This window comes from Lynx rufus, unplaced genomic scaffold (assembly GCF_022079265.1).
Source record: "Lynx rufus isolate CCGP_SWC_20201006 ecotype Redwood Valley unplaced genomic scaffold, mLynRuf1.p SCAF_2, whole genome shotgun sequence".
Taxonomy (NCBI): Eukaryota; Metazoa; Chordata; class Mammalia; order Carnivora; family Felidae; genus Lynx; species Lynx rufus.
The window spans coordinates 203,855,509-203,871,010 of record NW_025814834.1 but is presented as its reverse complement, the minus strand read 5'-3'; positions in this window follow the sequence as shown (position 1 = coordinate 203,871,010).

Genomic DNA, 15,502 nt, shown 5'->3' with positions numbered 1-15,502 from the left:
CGTGTAAGAAATCAAATGGCTCGATCTCCTTGCTCCGGGCTGGGCCACATCTCCATGCTTTTCCCTGTGTTGCTGTCTCTTCCAGGAACACCCTTCTCACCCTGGCACATTCCTTCATTCACCCTGTGAATGAAGCACTTACCGCACACCCCTAAAATGCCGCCTCTGATGTGAAGCTTTTCCTGACTGCCAGTTCCTTGTGTGTAAAGCTCATCTTTCCCATCATACTTCCTTGGCCTTGAACACAGTCACAACATCAGATACCTACTAATGTCCTTATCTATGTGCGTGTATCTGGGAAGCTCCTTGAGGGCAGGGCTGGGTCTGATCTAGCTCTGTGTCCAGCATCAGGCCTGGTACACAGTGAGCAGAGTAAGAATCTATTGAATGATGGATGAAGGAAGGAAGGAAGGAAGGAAGGAAGGAAGGAAGGAAAGTCACAGTCTAAGACAAATGGCAGCCAACAGGCCCCGCCCCTGTCTCTCGCCAAGAGCCAGTCCCCTACCCAGCCCATCTACTAGAGTGAGCAGTCCGGGTCCACCTGGTCACTGGAGTCACTAATGAGCATTGATTCTGATCGGTCCCATCCATCATGCCGCTGAAGTTCCCTTCCTTAAAGAGCATTAGGGAGCAAACGTATCATTGGTGACTGGAGGCCCAATAAAGCAGGCACCTCGCGAAATTTAGTATTCAACTCGTAAAGGCCTTAAAAGCATTTTTCAATTATGAATGGTCTGGGGGGAGTCGTTCTTTCTTCGCCAGGGGATGAATAAAGGTGGAAAATAATAGTGTATCAATATTGTTGCAACTTGGCAGGATTAATCTGGGAGAGTTAAAGCCGTTGCTTCTCCCCGATGCCTGTGCGCTCAGGTGCGCTGGGAAGGACTTGGCCAAGGCGATGAACCTTGCCGGGACCCCGGGGGGCGGGACTGCCTCTCCGTGGTTCAGCGGCTCAAGCGCCTTGCCCTCTCTCCCCATCTCCCTCATGCCCTGGCCCCAGAGCATTCCCTGGCCCTGAGCCATTCTTCTTACCCACGTGAGGCCTCCGGGGCTGGCCTTCTCATAGGGATCTCTAAATTTGTACACTGCTAAGGTCATGGTCTTTATCCTGATTGTGATGATGGTTGCTCAAATCTACACATGTGATACAATTTCATAGAACAACACACACACACACACACACACACACACACACACACAGGAAAGTGCATGTAAAAGCTGAGGGAAGAGTATAATTTTGTCCTATTTCTGTAACTACCTATGAGTTTTAAACTATTTTGCAATAAGAAATAGCAATCCGGGGGCGCCTGGGTGGCGCAGTCGGTTAAGCGTCCGACTTCAGCCAGGTCACGATCTCGCGGTCCGTGAGTTCGAGCCCCGCGTCGGGCTCTGGGCTGATGGCTCGGAGCCTGGAGCCTGTTTCTGATTCTGTGTCTCCCTCTCTCTCTGCCCCTCCCCCGTTCATGCTCTGTCTCTCTCTGTCCCAAAAAAATAAATAAACGTTGAAAAAAAAAAAAAGAAATAGCAATCCGAACATAAAAAATAAGTTAAAAATGCAAAAAGTGATTCTTGCAAGAAAAAAGGAAATGGGCCTCCATCAGGGCCCTCCATAAATGGGCATGGCAGCTTCAGGAAATAATTTTGTGTTGTCTGGGATGGTCATCAGAATAATGCTTCCCTGCCAAATACCCAGAACCTATGAAGACATTAGGTTACATAGCAAAGGGGAATTAAGGTTACAGATGGAATTAAGTTTGCTACTCAGTTGATCCCAAGATGGGAAGATTATCCTGGATTATCCAGGTGGGCCCAGTATACTCACAAGATCCTCTCTCTTTTTTTTAAGTTTATTTATTTAAACTTAAAAATAGCTTAAGGGGTGTGGGGGTGCAGTGCAGAGAGAGAATCCTAAGCAGGCTCTATGCTCTCAGTGCAGAGCCCGACGCAGGACGAAAGCTTAACAGACTGAGCCACCCAGGTGCCCCCTCACAAGAGCCTTTTAAGTGACAGAGGGACGCCTCAGAGTCAGAGAGAGATTTGAAGATGCTACCCTCCTGGCTCAAAGGTGGAGGAAATAGTCATGAAGTAAGGAATGGGGACAACCTCTGGAAGTTTGAAAAGGTGATAGATTTTTTTTCCCTAGAGCCTCCAAAAAGAGCTCAGCTCTGACAACACCTTGATGTTAGCCTGGCGAGACCCATTTTGGACTTCCATCTTCAGAACCCTAAAATAAATATGTTTCAGCTACTAAGTTTGTGGTAATTTGTTACAGCAGCAATAGGAAACTAATACACCCAGTAATTCAAATTTTTTTTTGAATTCAAAATCTTTGAATTCAATGTGCATACACCCTAAGATTCAGCAATTTCACTCCTGAAAGAAAATCTTTGGTCTGCATTAGATTGTAGATGTGGTGCAGAGTTATCCGCAAGAATGGTCATTGTTCAAAATAACCTAACTAGAAATGATCCAAATGTCCATCGAGAGGAAATGGATAAATCCAATGTGTTACGTTCCTACAATGGAATATTATACAACTGTGAGAATGAATGAATTATAGTTACACACAAACACATGGATGAATTCCGCAACGCAATGATAAAGGAAAGAAACAAGTCACAGAGAAAGACATATAGTAGCATTCGTTTATACAAAGCTCAAACATAGACAATGCCAGAAAAATACATAGCTAAGGGCTGTCTTTTTAATTCTAGTAGAGTTAACATACAGTGTTATATCAGTTTCAAGTGTATAATATAGTAATTCAACTATTCTATACATCACCTAGTGCTCATCACGACAGGTGCACTCCTCAATCCCCATCACATATATCACCCATTCTCCAACTTTGGGGAAAGATAAGTTACCTTTAAGAAAGATAAGAAAGACCCACAAGAAGTCTCAAAGGTACAGCAACTTCTTGAGCTGGGTGGTGCGGACACAGGCACCTATTATATTATATTATTATATTATATTATATTCATTGTGTTATATTAAATATTATAATTATTTTAATTGTATGTATATGTTTATATACCCTTTTGAGTGGATAGTAGAGTTTACAATAAAATAAATGTTCTTTAAGTCCTTGCTTTTGAGCATTCATTTGGTCTTTTGTCACTACACTATGAGCAAGGCAGTATAAGGGTCATTACCTTCACTCTATAACTGGGGAAACAGGCTCTGAGGATTAAGTGACTTACTCAAGCTCACTTGCCTACTTCCCAAGCTTCAGCTGTATCCACTCACCCCATCTCCTGTGCTCTGGCCTGAGTTCAAGGAAGCAATGAGACTACAGGAGGAGAAAATATGAGTCTTTTCCTGGCTTTTGAGTTTCACAAAAGGGAGTCAAAACTTCAGGTCATGGAGTAATTTTAGAGGTTATGTAAGCAAACTCTCCCATCCCTCAGATTATATAAACGATTCCTGAGCTATAATTGTAAGCATGTAGATGTGCAAAGTGGCATATGGGATCTGGGGAGAGTGGAAGTAGTGAACAGTGCTGTAGAGACAATAGCTTCCTGAGAAAAGTGGACCCTATACTGTATTTCCCCTGGGCCAAGCATTATCAGAGGAAAACAGAAAACCAGCTAGCTTCATAGTTTCTGAAAAATCTATAAATCTCACTTCCAGGGAGAATCCGGGGAGGCAGCAAGACCTCAGAGTAAAACTATCTGGATGTTGTATAGGCTGGAAGGACCTTGGATACCTTAATTAAGCTTCCTGAAGCGAGTTTTGTATAGACCATATAAATAACCAAAATACGAAATTTAAAAAAAAAGGAGACAACATTACAGAGCTTACAGATATTAAAAAGATTTAAAAATGAATGAGAAGATATTGTGTAAAGTTTTATAAGGATAAATCTGATAATATAGATGAACTGGACAAATTCCTCAAACAACGCAACTAACATAAACTGACAGAAGAATAAGTAGAAAATTTGCATAGTCCTATGTATTTTAAAGAACACATGTCCATTAAAAAAACTCACCAGGAAAACTTAGGCCCAGATGGTTTCACTAGTGAATTTTTCCAGACATATAAGGAAGAAATGATACCAGTTTTACATAAACTGTTTCAAAGAATGTATTCTTAAATAACATTTTCTAACACATTTTTAAGGCCAGCATAACCTGGATACCAAAAATTGCAAAAAGGAAAATTATAGGCCAGTCTCTCTCATTATTAATTAAGCTTTCTAAGACTCAATTATTCATTTGTAAAGTAGAGATCATAATAGTTACCTTCATTGGAGAGTCCTTTTAAGGATTCAATGAAATAGATATAAAAATTTTTACCAAAATACAGGGAGACCAAATCCATATGTATGGAGACTTTTATACTCACAACTGAGTTGAAATTTTTCTTCCCAAGAATAAGAGGTTTGTTTTAACATTTATACTTATTTATTTATTTATTTATTTTAATATAATTTATTGTCAAATTGGCTAACATATAGTGTGTAAAGTGTGCTCTTGGTTTTTGGGGGTAGATTCCCATGGTTCATCGCTTACATACAACACCCAGTGCTCATCCCAACAAGTGCCCTCCTCAAGCCCATCACCCATTTAAAAATCCATTATTGGGGCACCTAGCTGTCTCAGTTGGTAGAGCATGTGACTCTTGATCTCAGGTTTGCGAGTTTGAGCCCTACCCTGGGTGTAGAGATTACTTAAAAATTAAAATAAATACGTAGATAGATAGATGATAGATAGATAGATATCCATTACTAATCACAAGGAACAAGTGTTGCAAGGATGTGGAGAAAAAGGAACCCTTGTGCACTGTTGGTAGGAATGCAAAGTGATATTCCATTGTGGAGAACAGTATGGAGGTTCCTTAAAAAATTAAAAACTACAATCCAGTAATCACACTACCTGGTATTTATCCAAAGAATACAAAAACACTATTTGAAAGGATATATGTGCCCCTATGTTTATTGCAGCATTATTTATAATAGCTAGCCAAATTATGGATGCAGCCCAAGTGTCCATCAATAGATGAGTGGATAAAGAAAATTATATATATATATATATAATGTAAATCATTCAGTCATAAAAAAGAATGAAATCTTGCCATTTGCAACATCAGTGGAGCCAAAGAGTATAATGCTAAGTGAAATAAGTCACAGAAAGACAAATATCATATGACTTCGCTCCTATGTAGAATTTAAGAAACAAAAATGAACAAAGGGGGGAAAAGAGAGAGACAAACCAAGAAACAGATTCTTAAATATAGAGAACAAATCCATGGTTACCAGAGGGGAAGTGAGTGGGGAGATGGGTGAAATAGGTGATGGGGATTAAAGAGTACACACTTACCATGATGAGCACTGAGTAATGTATAGAATTGTTGGATCACTATATTGCATACCTGAAAGTAATATAACACTGTATATTAACTATACTGAAATTAAAAATTTTTAAATTTCATTAAATTTTTGAAAAAGAAAAAATCAATTATTATAATTGACCATATTAATACAAAAAAAGAAATAGGGATAAAAATCATACAACCATCTCAACAGATGTAAAAATAATCATTTGATAAGACTCAACACACATTCATGATGTTTAAAGCTCTTAGCAAGTATATATTTAAAATTTTTTCTTAACCTGATAAAAGGTATTTACATAAAAGCATGGCAAATATAATACCTAATGGCAAAATGTTGAGAACCTTCTTCTGAGATTGCTAAAAGGGCAATTGTGCCTACAATCACCACTTCTATTCAACATTGTACTAGAGATCCTAGCCAGAGCATTAAGATAAGAAAAATAAATAAAAGGCATAAAGATTATAAAGGAAGAAGTTGGAGACAACATGGTTGCGTGAATAGAAAATTTAAATGAATTTACAAACAATTAAAATAATTTGGCAAGTTTAGCAAACAAGTGTATTTCTACATATCCATATGAATAATTAGAAAATAAAATGTAAAAATATATAATTTATGATAGAGTAAAAAAGTCACATAAAAATGAATCTAAAATGAGATGTATAACACCTCTACATAGAAAACTATAAAACATTATCCAAGGAAATTAAAGATTTAAAATCAATGGAAGAATATACCATGTTAATGGATTAGAAGGCTCAATATTGTCAAACTATCTCTTTTCCATATATTGATCTGTAGATTCAGTGCAATCCAAACTGAAATCCAAATCCAAACCCCCAGTGGCTTTTTTGGTGGAAACTGCCAACTTAATTATACAGTTTGTGATGAAAAAGCAAAGGTTAAAAATAGCTGAGACAATCTTGAAGAAGAGTAAAATTGGATAAAAGCTAAAGGAATTAAGAAGTGATATTGGGGCACCTGGGTGGCTCAGTCGGTTGGGTGTCCGACTTCAGCTCAGGTCATGATCTCACAGTCCGTGAGTTCGAGCCCCACGTCGGGCTCTGTGCTGACAGCTCGGAGCCTGGAGCCTGCTTCGGATTCTGTCTCCCTCTCTGTCCCTCTGCTGCTCACACTCTGTCTCTGTCTCTCTCTCTCAAAAATAAATTAAAACATATAAAAATTTTTAAAAAGAAGTGATATTAATGCAAGAAAGGCAAAAACACCTAGAACATAAAAATAAAGAAGATTCCATTTCTTGCACAGGGAGTTTGTAGAGTGAGGTTTTTACTCACTGCGTAGCCATAAGGGCCATAAGGGTGTCTAATAGATGGGCCTTAACTGTATCATAAGAGTCATGAATGAGTCCTTGAGGAAATAATGACAGGACACCTGGGTGGCTCAGTCGGTAAAGTGTCTGACTTCAGCTCAGGTTATGATCTCACAGTTTGTGAGTTTGAGCCCCGCATTGTGCTCCGTGCTGACAGCTCAGAGCCTGAAGCCTGGTTTGGATTCAGTGCCTCCCTCTCTCTCTGCCCCTTCCCTGCTCGCTCTCTCTCTCTCTCTCTCTCTCAAAATACATAAACATTAAAAAAAATATTTTAAAGAAATAACGATAGACCTAACATCTGAAGAAAAAACAGAGACAGCATGTGCAAAGGCCCTGTGGGTGTAGGAAACTGGCCCATTAAGGAAGGTGAGAGTAGACTCCTGAGGCTAGAGTACAGAGAGAGGAGGGGTCAAGACTGGACGTATGGCTGGAGAAGTCGAGGTCTGCATGGCCTCCAGGGCCACGGTAAGGAGTATGACCTCACGTCTGCTTTCATAAGTTTCCTCACACCTGCTCAGGGACTTGCTTCCCATACGACTCTGAGCCCTACTACAACAGTAGACACTGCTGCATCTTGGTGGCGAACCAAGGCCAGTGAGTCCCTATCCCGGGCTCTTCTGTCCACTTTGTGTCTCAAGGCTTACGACTGCTTCCAAGCCTTTACTCAAGTCCCCGCCTTCTGTCTCTCCTTATTTTTTTAAAAAAAGTTTATTTATTTATTTTGACACTCGGAGAGAGCATGCATGAGCTGGAGAGGTGCAGAGGGAGAGGGAGAGAAAGAATCCCAAGCAGGCTCCATGCTGTCAGCGCAGATCCCGATGTAGGGCTTGATCCCGTGAGCCGTGAGATCGTGACCTGAGCCAAAATCAAGAGTCGGATGCTTAACCAGCTGAGCCACCCAGGCGCTCCCTCTCTCCCCTTAAACACAAAAACAGAGAACAACTCTTTGTATTATACATGGTACCTTATCAATACCGTGTGGTCCTCTTGTTCTCCCCAAGAATGTGGCCACCAGAGGCCAGTCTGCATTTTGACGTCCGTATCCCAGCTCCCGACATAGGGTCTAGAACCCAGGCAATAATCAGGAGACACTTGATGAACTGTTTTCTGTCAGACCTGTGCTACCTTCTCCCCTGCTTTTTCCTGTAGAGCCTTTACTCCCTAGAGCCTTCAGCCTGCCTCCTCCCAGAATAAAAGGGCCACAACCAAAATGTGGTTGTTCCATCCAGGCTCATCCACCCACGGGAAGTAGCTTCAGTCCTAACGCCACCCGCAAGCCATCCCTAATGTCAGAGAGAGACGCCTGTGTCTTTAAGCGAGACAGGCCACCTGGGTGCGGAGTTGAGCAGCCAGCACCTCTGGGTGACAGAGAGAGCGCAGGGGAGCCAGATGGCCAAGGCCCTTGCACCCCAAGAAATAAGCTCTGTTGTTCCTGTGGATCCTAAGACAGAGAGGGATTGTCACTCTCAGTCAGCGTGTCCCTCCCTGCCTCCCAGCCAGGGCTAACCCCCCAGCTCGTGGAATCGCTCCACAGACTTGATGGGAAGAAAGGCCTCACTTTTCTCCCCCCTCCCTGGGCCAGCCGCCTCACCTCTCCCCTTGACCGTTATCTTCCCGGGGATTTCCCCAGTGCTACCCTTAAACCCTGGATTAGTCAGGCCAGGGTAGGCAGCGCTGCGGTAACAAATAATCTCTGTGTCTCAGTGGCTTACAGGAACGGAGATTGATTTTTGGCTACACTGTCCATTCACTGCTGGTCAGTTCACTTTTTGTGGCCTGGGCAGTGGAAGCAGCGTCCTTCTAGAATATTACAAGTTGTTTTGGAGAAAGGAGATGAGACATTGCAAGTCACGCGATGCCTTAAATCTTCTGCCCAAAAGTGGCACGTGTCACTTTTACGCGGATTTTACTGGCCAAAGCAAGTCATGTGACCGAACCTGATGTCAATGAGTTAGCAAGGTTTGACCCTCTGCAGAAAAGAAAAGTGAATAATTGAGAACAATAATATAAGCTACCCCCACCCCCCACCTCGCACCAATCCGTGCTTCAGTTAAGCAGATAGAACGAACTCTAAAAATATAGACCAAATCATCATATTCTCCTGTTTTAAATTCTCCACCCCTACCTTAGAATAAAACCCAAATTCCTGCCCGATCTGGCCCAGCCTCCCTCCTACCTTCTCTTCAATCCATTTCCTGCTTTCCCTCTTGCTCCATCCACACTGGCTTCTGCATTTGCAAGCTCTTCCCCACCACAGGGCCTTTGCACATGCGGTTTCCTTGGCCCAGGTCAATGCTGTAACCCAGCTCTTCCCAGGCCTGGCTTTTCCCATAAGTAGGGGTCAGCTTAAATGTCACAGCAGAGGGACCTCCGTGATCACCGCAGTATTCTCTCTCACGTTGCCCCATTTGTGTCCTTCCTAACGCTTGGCAAACTGCAATTGTTCTGTGTATATAATTGCGTATATAATAGCTTTATTGTTTATAATTGTGTATATAGTAGCCTTATTGTTTATTGAGTGTTCTCTCCCCACTGAAACATAAACTTCTTCGGAGTGCGTGCGTCTGTCCTGCTCCCTACTGTACCTCTGTCCAATAGGAATTCAGCCAGTAAGAGCAGCATGAATGAAAGAATCGGATGGAGACAAGAGGGGCTAAGCCTGGCCCAGCAGCTCAGTGCATATAAGCATCAGGAACCACCCCCCGCCCCCGCCACGTTCCCATCCCTAAGATGATACTGCATGGTGGACAGGGTAGGACCCAAGCCTCAGCCACTCCTTGCCCTCGCCCACGAACTACAGTCCGCCCAGAACCAGGAGGTGTATTATGCGCCACCTAAAAATTAAGCCAGATGTGATCATTTATTGAGTAGCTACTCTGGACTCAGAGCTGTGGCTGCACCCTACCCACTGGGTCTTGAATGTCATTATGATCCTCGGCTTAACAGATGAGGAAACTGAGGCTCAGAGCAGCTGGCGAGTTCGCCTACCACGGCTGTGGAGCGCACAGATGGAAGAACTGGGATTTGAACCCAAGACTGGCTCCAAGAAAGGCCTGGGCAGGACGTCTGTGCTGCTTGATAGTTTTACCAGCAGCGACTCTCTTGCCATCTGGAGCAGGCGGAATAATGGTCCCCAAAGATGCCCATGTCGTAATCACCCAAATCTTTGATGTGAGAAGGGCCTTTGCGGGGATGGTTGAGTCCAGGATTTGACATGCAGGGGTGTTCTGGATTATTTGGGTCCCATCTGGATGAGGGAGGCAGGAGTGTCAGAGCCAGAGAGAGAGAGAGAGAGAGATTAGAAGATGCTAGGCCGGTGGCTTCAAATGCAGAGGAAAGAGTTCACGAGCCGAGGAACACTGGTGGCCTCCGGAAGGTGGAAAAAGCAAGGAAAAAGATTCTCCCCCACAGCCTCCGGAAGCAGCCGGGCCGACACCTTGGTCTTAGCCCGGTGAAACCTGTGACTTATAGAATTGTAAGATAACAGATCTGGGTTGTTTAAATCCAGTTAAGAGACTGGTAATTGTCACAGCAGCAAGGGGAAAGTAACACAACCCCTCTGTATTGGCACATGTCCTGCCCCCTCAGTCTCCCCACTTGAATTGCTGGTCCCGGATAGCAGAAGCCCAGCGAGTGACAGTGGGGCACACAGTAGGCATCCAGTAGTCACTCAGAGGGTGTGGGGATCAGTGTTGTCACTGGCAGGAGTAAGAAGGATCCACAGTGAATCCAAGAGGAGGGGCCCGGAGAGGACATGTGGTGAGACCAGACAGATATGGGGGACAGGCAGGACACTGGTCCCTGACGCTGTTTAGAGAACCCGACTCCTGCTACCGGAAGGATCCCCCAAGGTCGGCGGATGGCTCCCATTTCGCCACGCAAACACCAAGACTGAGAAAGAGGACAGAGGGCAAGCTGGTGGCTAAGACAGGATAAGAAATTCCATCACCCGTCCCCTGTCAGACTTATTCCCACACTCTGGCCAGCCCTGCCCACCTTGGGTGATAGAGATGTCGTTCATCCAGGGACCTGGAATGATAGATCCTCTGATAGGCTGGAGGCTGGGGGCCAAGTGCAGGCGGGCAGGGAGGGGTGTGGAGATGAGCGAGGCATGCTCTCACCCGGGAGCTCCACGTCCCGGGAGAATGGATGCGACAGGGCATCAGAGACCTGGCTTCTAGTCCCAGCTCTGCTCCCACACAAACCTCAGCAAGCCCCTCTCCTTCCCTGAGTCCCGCTTTCCCCGTCAGGGAACTGAATTCTACCTCTGAGGCCTTTTCCGGCTCTTGGGTGGTGGCATCAGCCATCAGGGTCACCTTGCTCTCAGCCCCACGCCCCCCCCCCCCCCCCAGCTAGAGTCCCATGGCTTCTCGGCAGGTGCAATGACTTCCCAGTCTCTGGCCTGGGACTCGGGGACTGCAGCGGCCCAGCCCCAGACCAGAGCTCAGCAGCAGGTGTTTCCCACCCTGCCCTGACCTTTGCTCTGCCCCTCTCCTTTACTTACCACACAGTTGAGCTTCTAGCCTACCCCGCTCTGGGGTCCTAACCCCAGAAAGAGGGGAGCTCAGATCACATGATGCCAAAAAGCATCTGGCCCCAATGCCTCGGTCTCTCCTGCCCCCAACTCCCTGTCACCGCCATCCTGACCCTCCTCTTTGACTTAATATGACCACTGCCTGCCTAGACCCCCACCAACTTTGGTTCTGTGCCCTACAGGCTGGCCTGGACTTTCTTCTCAGGCCTCAGGAGCCTTCAAGCTCCCCCCACCCCAACCCCAATATCCCGGTATCTATCTTTCTTCCTTTCTTTCTTCCTTTTTATTATTTTTTTTTTAACATTTATTTTTGAGAGACAGAGAGAGAGACAAAGCATGAGCAGGAGAGAGAAGGAGAGAGAGAGGGAGACACAGAAGCAGAAGCAGGCTCCAGGCTCCCAGCTGTCAGCACAGAGCCCGATGCGGGGCTCGAACCCACGAACCAGGAGATCATGACCTGAGCCGAAGTCGGACGCTCAACCGGCGGAGCCACCCAGGCGCCCCTGGGATCTTTCAGTCACGGAGATTGTGCAGCTGTCCAAATTTCCTCAATCCCATCCTGTAGAAAAGCCTACAAAGGACTGAATCCTAAGTATAAAACCCAATGCACAGAGAGGGTCAGCAATTGCCTGGAGGACGCGCAGCAAAGACGCAGAGCCCCCACGTGCATCGTCTTCACCTGGGACCACTCCCCGCCCACTAACCCTGCCCAGCGACTCCCTGTGACAGCCTGAAGGACAGGGAGAGCAGCCAGCCCGATGACCGATGTCCGCGAGACCACAGCGATGCTATTCTTTCCTCAAGTGAGCTCCGCCCACCCGGTGCCAGATTTAGCCGTTTAATGCAGCCGGGCCTGCTCCTTCCCTGCCTCTGAGATTAGCTCTGGAACTGGGCTTTGAATGCCTGCCCAGAGACACTCAGCTTAAAACACCGGGAACCAGAAGAAAAAAAAAAAAAAAAAAAAAAATCGACCACATTTAATGGAGCCGTCGGCGGGCGGGTCTGGGCCGTCCATTATGCGGCCCTGCCCGCCCAGGGAGCCCAGCCACGTGGCCGCCTGACCACAGCATTAAGGCGACATTAGCCCGCAGGCCAGGCTCGGGGAGGAGCCACCAGAGCCCAGGCCTCGGGCCTGCCTCTCCTGCTCCCCAAGGCCCGGGGCCCGAGGGACCCATGGTGCCACTCAACAGGAAGCAGAGAGGGAGGCCTTGTTGGGTAAACCCACCCCTGCTGTTCTCAGGGCCCTGCTGCAGAGCAAGCCCTTGGGTGTCTCCGAGGCCTGAGACCTCCATAAGGACTACCTGCCCGGGCTTTCCTGCGGGGGCAGACGGGCTCGGTGAGGCACCCCTGGAGACCCCTGTTCCCCCCAACAGTATCCTGGATGACGCCTGACACACCACAATTTTTGCTGCTTTCCTTTGGCTATTGAAAAATCGCCCTCATGAACGTCTAAGTTGCTCTAGAACACCATTTCCCAAAATGTAGTCCAGGAAACATCGGTCTCTCAAGATGCTTCGTAGAAAACAAAAAGGTGGTTGGGGTAGGGGCGGCGGGCGGCGGGCGGGGGGCGGCCCACTAGTCAAAGCATGCTCGGGGAGCTCTGCAAATGCCCGTTCCCTCTTGGAGAGTTACAAGGCTGGCAAATGCTCTGAGGAGCTCTGTAACAGAGTTGGATTTTATTGAATTCATTCCCCACACTTATCTGATTCCAGAACCCTTCCCTTTACTTTGGCAGAACCTCATTATCACGGAAGGCCCGGCGTTCCGGGGAGCACTCTTTGGGAAATGACACTTTAGGGGTCTGAGTCCCTCTCCTTCCTAAGCCCCAGCTGTGGTCAGAGGCTCTAACTACGTGGCCGGTCAAAGCCCACAAAGATATTAACAGAGGGACTCTGGCCTTCAATTACAGGTGAGGCCAAGGGCCAGAGCCATAGGCCCGTCCGGAATCAAGGGAGGGAACGTAGACCCCTCTCCATCCCCCCCCACCCCCACCCCTACCTGGTGGAGCAGGGAATTCGCCACGGAAGGAAGGTCTCTCCCCATTGTCACAGCTGCTTCTCCGCCCAGAACTTCTTAGCCACTTAAACCTGCGCTCCCTGGGAATTGCTTCTACAGATTCATGAGCTACCCAGTGTTCTGGAAGCAGCCCCACGCCAGACAACAGGAGACCTGGTTTCCCAGATGGCCTGCTATGTGACCCCCCGACCTCTCCATGCTGGTGACTGCAGGCCCGGGACCCCTATGCCTACGGACACGCATCTTCTCCTGCACTCTCAGGAACTCTGCGCTGTTTACACGAAATGCTCCGAGATGCCGCCAGCCAAAGCTTGCCAAACACTTGCTCGGCGTCACTGCTGTGCAAGGCACCGGAGCCTCCGTTTACCCCCAGTCCTCAAAGCCATGATTATCCCACTGCAGTCCAGTCTGGCCCACCCGTCGCTACAGTTGCCAATGAGGAAAAGCAGTCTGGGAAACGTGGATCTCCCAGATGTGAGGGGAAAAGCAAACAGAGGATCAAAGCTCCTTTTATGTGAACCTTCCAGGGCCACAGAACTCATGCAGTGAGATGCACTGAGTTTTCCGGACATGGCCACCATGACAATTACCATGCCACATGCTCTTCTAACGTGGCGATAACGACCTGTGTGTTCCCTCTCTCGATCTGGCTGGGCCAGAGACGACAGTAGAAGTGACACTGTGTGACTTTGGAGGCCAGGTCATGAAGGGCAAGGGGGCTGCCATCGGCCGTCTCGAGATGTTCCCTCCTGGAGCCCAGACGCCGTGCTCTGAGGAAGCCCAGGCCACGTAGAGAGAGCACATGGGGGTCGTCTAGCCAGCAGGCCCACCAGCTGGGGTCCTCGAGGATCACCTCGCTGAACCCAGTTACCTCTCAGAACAGAGAGGTTATTAAAAAATGCCATTGCCTTAAGCCGCTGAGTTGGGGACCGTGTTTTACGCAGAAATAGACAACCACAACGCGTGGCAAGTAGCTTCCTTCGAGACCCCTTTGCAGCGGTGAGGAGGGCCTGCCACAGAGTGTCCCTCTCTCTCTTCTCTCCTCTGTTGAACCAGACACGTGACAACAATCCACACCAACCAGCTCAGACATCACAAAGCCGAGGCCCGCTGAGCGTGTCTAGCTCGTGCCAACGTCTCACCGGCATCCCTGTGACGTTCCTGCCAGTTAGAGACCTTGAGCCTCATTTTGCAGACGAGGAAACAGGAGCTCAGAGAGGTTGAGTGACTTACCCAAAACGACACAGCCAGTGTGGGGAGGACCAGGATTTGGGGCAGATCTCAATGGTGTCCCCTCCCCAGGCAGCCTCCTCTCTTTCCTGGGGTGGGCTGGGGGAGAGTAGCGTGGCCCAGGGAGAGCACCCAGGCCTAGGCCCCATCCTGCCTCTGCCTCTCATCAGCTGTGCCTCTTGGGGCAGCTTTCTTGACCTCTCTGAGCCACAGACCCCTCGCGCGTGCAACGGGATGCAGACGCCGGTCGTTACGAAGGGTGCACTGGGCGCAGCAGAGAGATCTGATGGCGTCTGCTTTATTTATTTTTTTAAGTGTATTTATTTTGAGAGAGAGTGGGCATGCGTGAGTGGGGGAGGGGCAGAGAGAGAGCATCCCGAGCAGGCTCTGCCATGTCAGCACGGAGCCCGAGGTGGGGCTTGAACCCACGAACGGGGTGATGATGACCTGAGCCGCAGTGGGACGCTCCCAGCCACCCAGGCGCCCCCAGATGGCGTCTGCTTTAAAAGGAGGAAGTCCAGTGACCGATACCAGCTTGACAGCTCGTTCATGGCCCGGCCAGTGGTCTGGGCTCCAGAAAAGATCAGAGACCTTGGGGTGGCGAACTCGACCTCCGGGTCCCCTGGCCAGACTGTCCCCACCCCCTCAGAGCGGAGCCCCCTCCCCAGACACACGAACCACCAGTCCGCTGAGCGCACCTCTTGGAGGATCCTGGGGCAGAAACTCCCTTCCCTGCCTCCTGGTTAATTCACTTCAATAAATATTTACCACCAGGCTGTGCTCTTCTGGTTGCCTTTCCACGTCCAGTTTCTGCCTTGCCCACCCTGCTTTGGGCCCACGAGGCTAACAGGTGCCGGTGACATCGACCACCCCCTGAGCCCCGTGGCTTCTCACTGGGGTCTGCCAGCAGGAGCGCCCACGTGCCTGGGGACCAGGACGTCCATGCATCTACCCAGCACTCACTTAGTGAGCGCCTATGGCATGCAGGCCTGCACTAGCCCTGAGGGGGCCTCAGAGACCAGAGCACGAGTAGGGGGACAGACAAGACAAC